The sequence below is a fragment of the Lactuca virosa genome, chromosome 5 (genome assembly GCF_052849685.1).
Source record: "Lactuca virosa cultivar CGN04683 chromosome 5, Lactuca_virosa_CGN04683_v6, whole genome shotgun sequence".
In the NCBI taxonomy this organism is placed as follows: domain Eukaryota; kingdom Viridiplantae; phylum Streptophyta; class Magnoliopsida; order Asterales; family Asteraceae; genus Lactuca; species Lactuca virosa.
In genome coordinates this window covers 133,292,224-133,300,395 of record NC_136430.1, presented here as the reverse complement: position 1 = coordinate 133,300,395, position 8,172 = coordinate 133,292,224, and the positions used below count along the sequence as shown (strand labels likewise).

The following is an 8,172-nucleotide window of genomic DNA, read 5'->3' as shown; positions in this document are numbered from 1 at the left end:
AATAGTTGATGTGTAACAAAAACAAAATGATGAGAGGTGATATAGACCATGATATAAGGGTGAGAGGTGAACCATGAGAGAAGCCTTTTACCCAAGTGTTGGGCCCGTCATCTAGCAGAGTATGGATGACAACCACGGACTATTCTAGACAGTCCAGTGGAACACTAGCAGGCTCGCAACCTGTAGGTGTATTTGAATTGTGTATTCACCAGCTGTACTCTAAAAACCCATTGACATGTATTGCGAGTGGATTCTCGGAAACGATATTGTCGATAAACGAGATACCCCTAGCGACTATGAGACTTAGTGCATAAACCCTGGCGACTATGCGACTTAATGCATGTTGAGTAAAGCCTGGCAACGATGGATTTTGTGCCGTTTCCTTAAGATGAACCTTAGGAATGAATTAAGGAGGACTGGTCGATTCTTAGGGTAGATCCTTGAGAGTAAAGAACATAATGGGGATGGGTAATTGGGTTGATTGTTTGATGTTTAAACATAATAATTATATTATTGTGGGTTGAAAACCCTATGTACTCACTAGGTTTCCCAACCTGACCCACTCAAGCTTATTTGAATCACAGGTGTCGATATGAAGTGACATTACACTGAGAGATTAAGGAGATATAAATCACTAGTGATAATGAATGTAAGTTCTGTTTATGCTTATGTTTCTGTATTAACGATGACATCCCAAAGTTTTAAAATGAATAAAAATACATTTCTTCGGAAATGCTTGATAACGTATTTATCATGTTTTACTTGGAACAAATTCTGCAACATTTTTACTAAAAGAAGTACTCTGATTTTTATGAAGCATAAACAAAATCGGTCTTTTCTGGCCGTGAAAATGGGGATGTCACAGTTGGTATCAGAGCATTAGTTTAAGCGAACTAGGAATAAGGATTTATTTTTAGACTTAAACTTGGAATGCTAAGCAATGATTGTGAGGAGTGTGTCTAATAAAATTTAGGTAATACACCTGAATAGACACAAGCACTAGCTTATCTAGGAAAAATGCCTAATATGATTTTATGTGCTAAATGATTTTTGATATGCATTATATGATCGGATCTATGGTTTGTTGCCGTCCGGATCTGGAAGCTTTATGTGTTCAGATTTCTAAACGTTTAATTACGGTATTAGAACTGGCATGTAACTTTTCGGAGTGATAGGGACAATTACACGTCAATCGTAAATTAAGTCTTATCTATCTAAATTCTTGACACTCCACACCGAACGTCTGATTTGGTGCATAGATCAACATGGTGAGCACTAGAAGCGGATTTGGAAGCGGTAACCCGCAGCCCAAGCCACCAGTGATTGAGCATGTGCCAGAGGTAGCAACTGCACCCGAGACGATCACGATGGCAGGAGTACAAGAAATGGTGCAGATGATGTTGGATCGTCAGATGGTAGAGACAAGAGGATTACTTCAGCAAAATAAGGACGAACTTACTGTGCCAGTACGCCAGGCAACCATCTGGGCTGCTAAGTCTGTCAAAGAAATGATCAACGATAGGATCGCCAACATGGTTGAAGCTGGAACGAAGAGGAAATTTGAGGGGTCTTCAAGGTCTGAAAAGAACTACATGTTCTCAAAGTCTGGAGGGGGAGGTGAAGCAAAATGGTGTGACAAGTACGGAAGGAAACACAACGGGAGATGCCCTAAGGAAGTGACCTGCTTCAAATGCGGGAAGACTGATCACTATGCCCAAGAATGCCCAACCGAGGAAGAAGTTTGCTTCAAGTGTAGTAAAGAGGGACACTTTAAGCAAGAATGCCCGATGAGAGCTACAAAGCCAAGTGTACCGCTGAAACACTATGGGAGGTACTACTGATATTTGCATATTTAGCCATATATTTAGTATAGATTTTTATCAATTATTAGCTAATTATTCGCATATTATGGACAAAAGGTACTTAATAATGTTTGAATTATATTTTCAGTCCAGAAGTCGTGCTCGGAAGCAAAAGGAAGCAGGAGTCGCGATCGAAAGCTCAGGAATGGAAGGAAGAAGAAAAAAGGCTTAATTCTGACCCTACTCGGCGAGTAGGGTCGTCTACTCGACGAGTAGACACGAAGGTTCGCGAAGCAATACGTGGAGTCCTTGCCGAATACGTATTCCTTAAGGGGGACTCGACGAGTCAGTTATCTACTCGACGAGTAGCCCTTGTTTTGAGAGAATTATAAATAGACTTCACAAACACGAATTCAGGACTCTCTGGCTTTTTGGAGAACTTACTTGGCGACTAAGGAACTTGCTAGAGATCAGAAGAACGATTGAAGAACCCTAATCCTTCATTCTTAAGAGATTAAGGCACTTTAGGTTTAATTTTCCACTTTTCTTTTGAATTGAATTATGTTAGGATTATTAGAATTCGTTTTTAAGCTTTCATACACTGAAATCATGAACTAATTTCGTTAGTTTCTGTTTGGGGAAACAATTTTGCTCCTATGGTTTAATTTACTCTTTTGATTAATTGTTAGTTGGTGATATTGTTAAATTAAGCTTGTTAAAGACCCTTATGCATTAACCATAACTATTTTCTGTTAATTGCTAAGTGATTAAGCTGCATGAACATCTCTTAATTTCTTATCTCATATAATTTATGTGAACACAATACTATATGCCTAGGAATAATGAACATGAAACTAGGATTAATTAGAGAATGGGTAAATTAATGTGTGAGCTTGTGTGATACACCATCAACAAGAGGTTAATTGAACCACCAAATTTAATTAGCTAGCTACAAGTCTTATTTAACCCGAATAATTAACCTAGGAAATCTATTAGTTTAATCAACTGCCCATTGTTTGAATTGGTATGTTTTCTAAGGATTAGTAATAGCGAATGCGAATCTAATCACCAGAGTTGGTAACCAATAACAATTAATCTATTATATTATCACAAAAATTAACCATAGGAGTAATTGAGTTGAACCTAAACAGAAACCCTTTTTGATCATTGAATTTAGTTTGTTTTACGTGTTTTCAGCTTTTAGTTGAGTACTTAAGTTTTAGTTAAGTTTCTAGTCTTGCAAAACTAGAGAACCCCCTATTTTCTATTACTTGTTTTTAGTTAATTCTAGTTTTTAGTTTTAATTTTCCGTTCCCTGAGTTCGATACCCTACTTATTTAACTACACCACAATTGATAGATCCACTGCCTTTGTGTGTCAATTTCATAATTAAAAGTAGGATTAAAACTAGTTGAGTTTACATACATCAACTACAAAAAAGTAACTTGTTTCAAGTGTGGAAAGCATGGGCATTACACTGATGAGTGTACATTCAACACCAGGGTGTGTTACGAATGTGATGAGGAAGGGCACCTCAAGCAAGACTGCCCAAAGAGGAGAGGAGTTACAAAGCCAAATGCACCGCTGAAGAACTATGGGAGATGCTACGAAGTGGTGACTTGTTTCAAGTATGGGAAGAATGGACATTACGCCAATGTCTGTACATCCAGCAAGAGGTTCAAAAATTATGTGGATTAGGATTAAAACTAGTTGAGTTTACACACATCAAGTTTTTGGCGCCGTTGCCGGGGACGGTTCAAAAATTAGCATTAATTTCTAGTTTTATCGATCCTTTGTGTGAGATTTATCTTGCACAAAGTTATTTTTAGGTAATTTAGTTATTAGGAGTAGTTTTAATATTTTTCTGTTTTAGAAATTTAATTTGAAATTTTTTTTGTTTCTGCCTTGAACTCGCCGAGTGCAGTCGAAGCTACTCGGCGAGTCCATCGCAGTTTTGCACTTTTTATTTTTATTTTCTTTTTGTTCCTTTTACGCGTTTTTCTTACTTTGGTTGCAGTTGTTACATGACCCGAGGATCCAATACGACTTTGGTTCCTCCACTTGAAGACCCGGAGTCCGCTCTAAAGAAGAACAAAGGAAAAGCCGTTGGAGAATCCGCTTCTTCAAAGAACTCACCTTTGAAGAATCTCAAATCCGTTTTTAGCAAGAAAAAGAACAGCAAATCAGGAGCATCCAGCACTTCTTGCTTGGCAAACGAAGACCCAATCAAGGAAGACATCGTGAACGAGTCCGAAAGGGAAGAAAGCGAATTTGAAGAAGGTAGCGATCTAGAAGGTGACTTTGACAACACCATGGCGAACATCGATGAAGTTCCCATGGGCGAATGGAATAAGAGGATACGAGATGATACCGGCCCGGGACTTGTGCAACCCGCAATTCCCGCGACTGCCACTTTTGAGCTTAAGGGTCACATACTTGCTCAACTAAAGGAGATCCCCTTCTACGGAAAAGACCACGAAGATGCCTATAAACACTTAGATGAAGTCAATGATGTAGCTGATTATTTTAATGTTCCAAATGTGCCTCGCGAAACCCAGCTGCTTCGTATGCTTCCAGTTACATTCAAAGGTGATGCAAAGGATTGGCTCAAGTCACTCCCTCCCGGATCCATCACTACATGGGCTAAGATGAAAGAAGAATTTATTGACCAGTTTTGCCCACCTTCAAAAATAGCCAAGTTGAAGAAGGCTATTGCCAACTTTGAACAACAAGCTGGAGAGTCCCTTTATGAGGCATGGGAGAGATACAAAGGTCTACTAAGGAATTGCCCACATTATGATCTTAATAGCCAACAAGAAGTCTCCATTTTCTATGATGGAGTCAATGTAACAACTAGGCAGCTCCTTCACTCGTAAGGACCCCTCACAAAGAAGGCACCCCCGGTGATCAAAGAACTAATTGAAGAATTCTCTAAGCACTCTAGAGAATACCATAACCCAAGGAATGACTTGACTCGAGGGGCGGTGAATTCCATTACCGATGAAATGGCAGCAATGATGGCAAAGTTGGAAAGCATGGACCGAAGAATGACTAAGTTGGACCAATCCATCCATGCTATTAGGGTAGGATGTGAAAACTGTAGAGGGCCTCACCTTACAAAAGATTGTGATCTTGATGAGAATGGGAACCGGAAGGTACAAGTGTGCTATTCAAGTGGTGATAGGCTTGATGATAATTGGCGAAAACCAAGGAAAGAATGGCTACCATATGAAGAGTACAAAAAGACAAGGGAAGAAAAGTAGAAGCAAAAAGATAGAGGCTTCTACCAAAAGGAGGAACCGGTACATGAAAAGAAATCAGATTTGGAAGACATGCTTACAAGATTCGTAGCCGCATCCGAGAAACGACACAATGATACCGAAGCTACACTTAAAGATCAACAAAATATGTTGAGAGAACACCAACTTATGATGAAAGATCAACAAGCTTTGCTTAGGAATTAGCAAGCATCTATTCTCAACATAGAAAAGCAGCTAGGGCAACTTGCACAACAAGTGAATGAGAGAAGGCCGGGTGGACTTCCAAGCAATACCGAAAGTAACCTGAAAGGCGCACATATAAACATTGTCACAACTAGGAGTGGGAAGATTATAACCCCTCTGGCCCCTATTCAAAACGAAGATCCGAAACCGGTGCAAGAGAAGGAGGCAGAAGGGCAGAATCAAGATCAGACCTAGCTGAACCCAGACCCTACTCGCCGAGTCCACGATATGGACTCGACGACTCCGACACCTGATCAGAAAAATAAACCTCTTGTTAAACCATATCAGCCTCCACTGCCATTTAAGTCCGAGCTAGACAAGAAAAGAATGAAGAAGACTACCAGAAGTTTCTAGAACACATAAAGGCTCTTCAAATTAATTTACCATTCATAGAAGCGGTTGCTCAAATGCCAAAATATGCCAAATTTCTCAAGGAGCTTCTAACTAATAGAAGGAAGATGGAAGAAGTGAAGAAGGTGGTCATAAACGAGAACTGTTCAGCTGCTATGTTGAACAAGCTTCCTAAAAAGAAAGGGGATCCGAGGAGTTTAACATTGCCTTGCCAATTTGGAAACTTAGATACCATATATGCATTAGCTGATTCAGGGGCAAGTGTAAATCTCATGCCTTATTCGTTTTTCAAAAAGTTAGATCTTCCCGAGCCAAGACCTATTCGTATGGCAATCCACCTAGCAAACAAAACGGTTACATTTCCTAGGGGAATTTGTGAAGATCTTTTGGTGAAGGTGGACAAGTTCGTGTTCCCCGTGGACTTTATAGTTATAGACATGGAAGCGGATCCCCAAGTCCCGATCATATTAGGAAGACGTTTTCTCAATACAGCAAGCGCTATCGTCGACATGCGAGATTCTAAACTTACCCTTCGGGTAGGAGACGAATCAGTCAATTTCGGAGTTGATCAAGCCATGAAACATGCAAGGAGTAGTGATGACACGACATTTTCAATTGACATGTTGGAAGAATTGTTGGAAGATTGGAAAGAAGAAAAACAAAGCAAGTCCACTGTCTCATTTGAAGAAGAGTTTGATGCTGAAAGGGACCTGATGGAGTTAGAAAGACTGCTCGAGGAAGCTGAGTATGACGATCTGATCAGAAGTGCAGAAAGACCGACTCGCCGAGTAGCCTCGACCGACTCGGCGAGTCCATTCGAAGAACCCCGAACAGTCGCAGATTTTCACCGGACTCAACGAGTCCCGTAACTGGACTCGACGTGTTCAGCATTCAGAACACAAAAACTGAGCTCAAGGCACTACCAGATCACTTGGAGTACGCATTTCTTGAAGATGGCCAGCAAAAACCTGTAATTATAGCTGCTGATTTGGCTAAACATGAGAAGGAGAGCCTTGTGGGTGTACTAAAGAAGTGGCAAGGTGCTATAGCATGGAATATAACCGACATAAAGGGAATTCGTCCGGCCTATTGTTCCCACAAAATCAACTTAGAAGATGGATCAAAAGCTGTAGTACAACGCCAAAGAAGACTCAACCCGAACATGCAAGAAGTTGTGAAAAAGGAGGTGGTGAAATTACTAGATGCCAGAATCATTTATTCAATCTCCGATAGCCCATGGGTGAGTCCGGTCCAAGTGGTTCCGAAGAAAGGAGGTATGACGGTAGTGGCTATTGAAAACAACGAATTAATTCCAACAAGGACGGTAACCGAGTTGCGAGTTTGCATCGACTATAGGAAGCTAAATGAGGCCACATGCTAGGATCACTTTCCATTGCCTTTTATCGATCAAATGCTTGAGAGGCTTTTCGGTCACCTTTATTATTGTTTTCTCGATGGGTTTTCGGGGTACTTTCAAATTCCAATCGACCCACAAGACCAAGAGAATACCACTTTTACATGCCCGAGTGGAACATTTGTATATAGACGCATGCCTTTTGGGTTATGCAATGCACCAGCTACTTTCCAAAGGTGCATGATGGCTATCTTTCATGATATGATCGAAAGGTTTATGGAGGTTTTTATGGATGACTTCTCGGTTTTTGGGTCCTCTTTTGAAGATTGCTTGTCCAACCTGGATCTAATGCTAGCAAGATGTGAGAAGACCAACCTTGTTCTCAATTGGGAGAAGTGTCATTTTATGGTGAAGGAAGGAATTGTGTTGGGTCACAAGATCTCTAAGAAGGGGATAGAGGTGGATAGAGCAAAGGTCGATACGATAGCCAATTTACCACCTCCAACAAATGTCAAGGGAGTAAGAAGCTTTCTAGGCCATGCGGGATTTTATCGCCGATTTATTAAAGATTTTTCAAAGATTGCTAGGCCCTTGACTCAATTACTCTTGAAGGATACCCCATTTGATTTTTCCAAGGAATGTCATGAAGCATTTCATTTGCTAAAGGAAAAATTAACCACTACTCCTATCATGATAGCGCCAAATTGGAATTTTCCTTTCGAGCTAATGTGTGATGCTAGTGATTATGTTGTGGGTGATGTTTTAGGGCAAAGGGTTGATAAACATTTTCAACCAATCTACTACGCAAGCAAGACATTGAATCTGACTCAAGAGAACTACACTACTACCGAGAAGGAGCTGTTAGCAGTGGTATATGCTTTTGACAAGTTCCGGCCATACTTAGTTTTATCCAAGACAATCGTTTTTACCGATCACTCCGCGTTGAAGTATCTATTTGCCAAACAAGATGCGAAGCCTAGATTGATACGTTGGGTTCTACTTCTACAAGAATTTGATATAGAAATACGCGATAAAAAGGGGATGGAAAACGTAGCTTCCGATCATTTATCAAGACTAGAGAACCCACTTTTGGAGAAGTTAGAAGAAGATAAAATTGGGGATGATTTTCCCGATGAGTATACCTTGGTAGTAGCGGGAGAAG

At 40.4% G+C, this 8,172-nt stretch overlaps 1 non-coding gene across 1 annotated transcript; it reads right to left on the bottom strand.

Annotated features, from left to right (window-relative positions):
* Positions 1-4,498: 4,498 nt before the first annotated feature.
* Positions 4,499-4,605, bottom strand: LOC145117905 (small nucleolar RNA R71). Its single transcript, XR_013712898.1, has one exon. It is a non-coding gene; the product is annotated as a small nucleolar RNA R71 (small nucleolar RNA).
* Between the last annotated feature and the right edge of the window lie 3,567 nt (positions 4,606-8,172).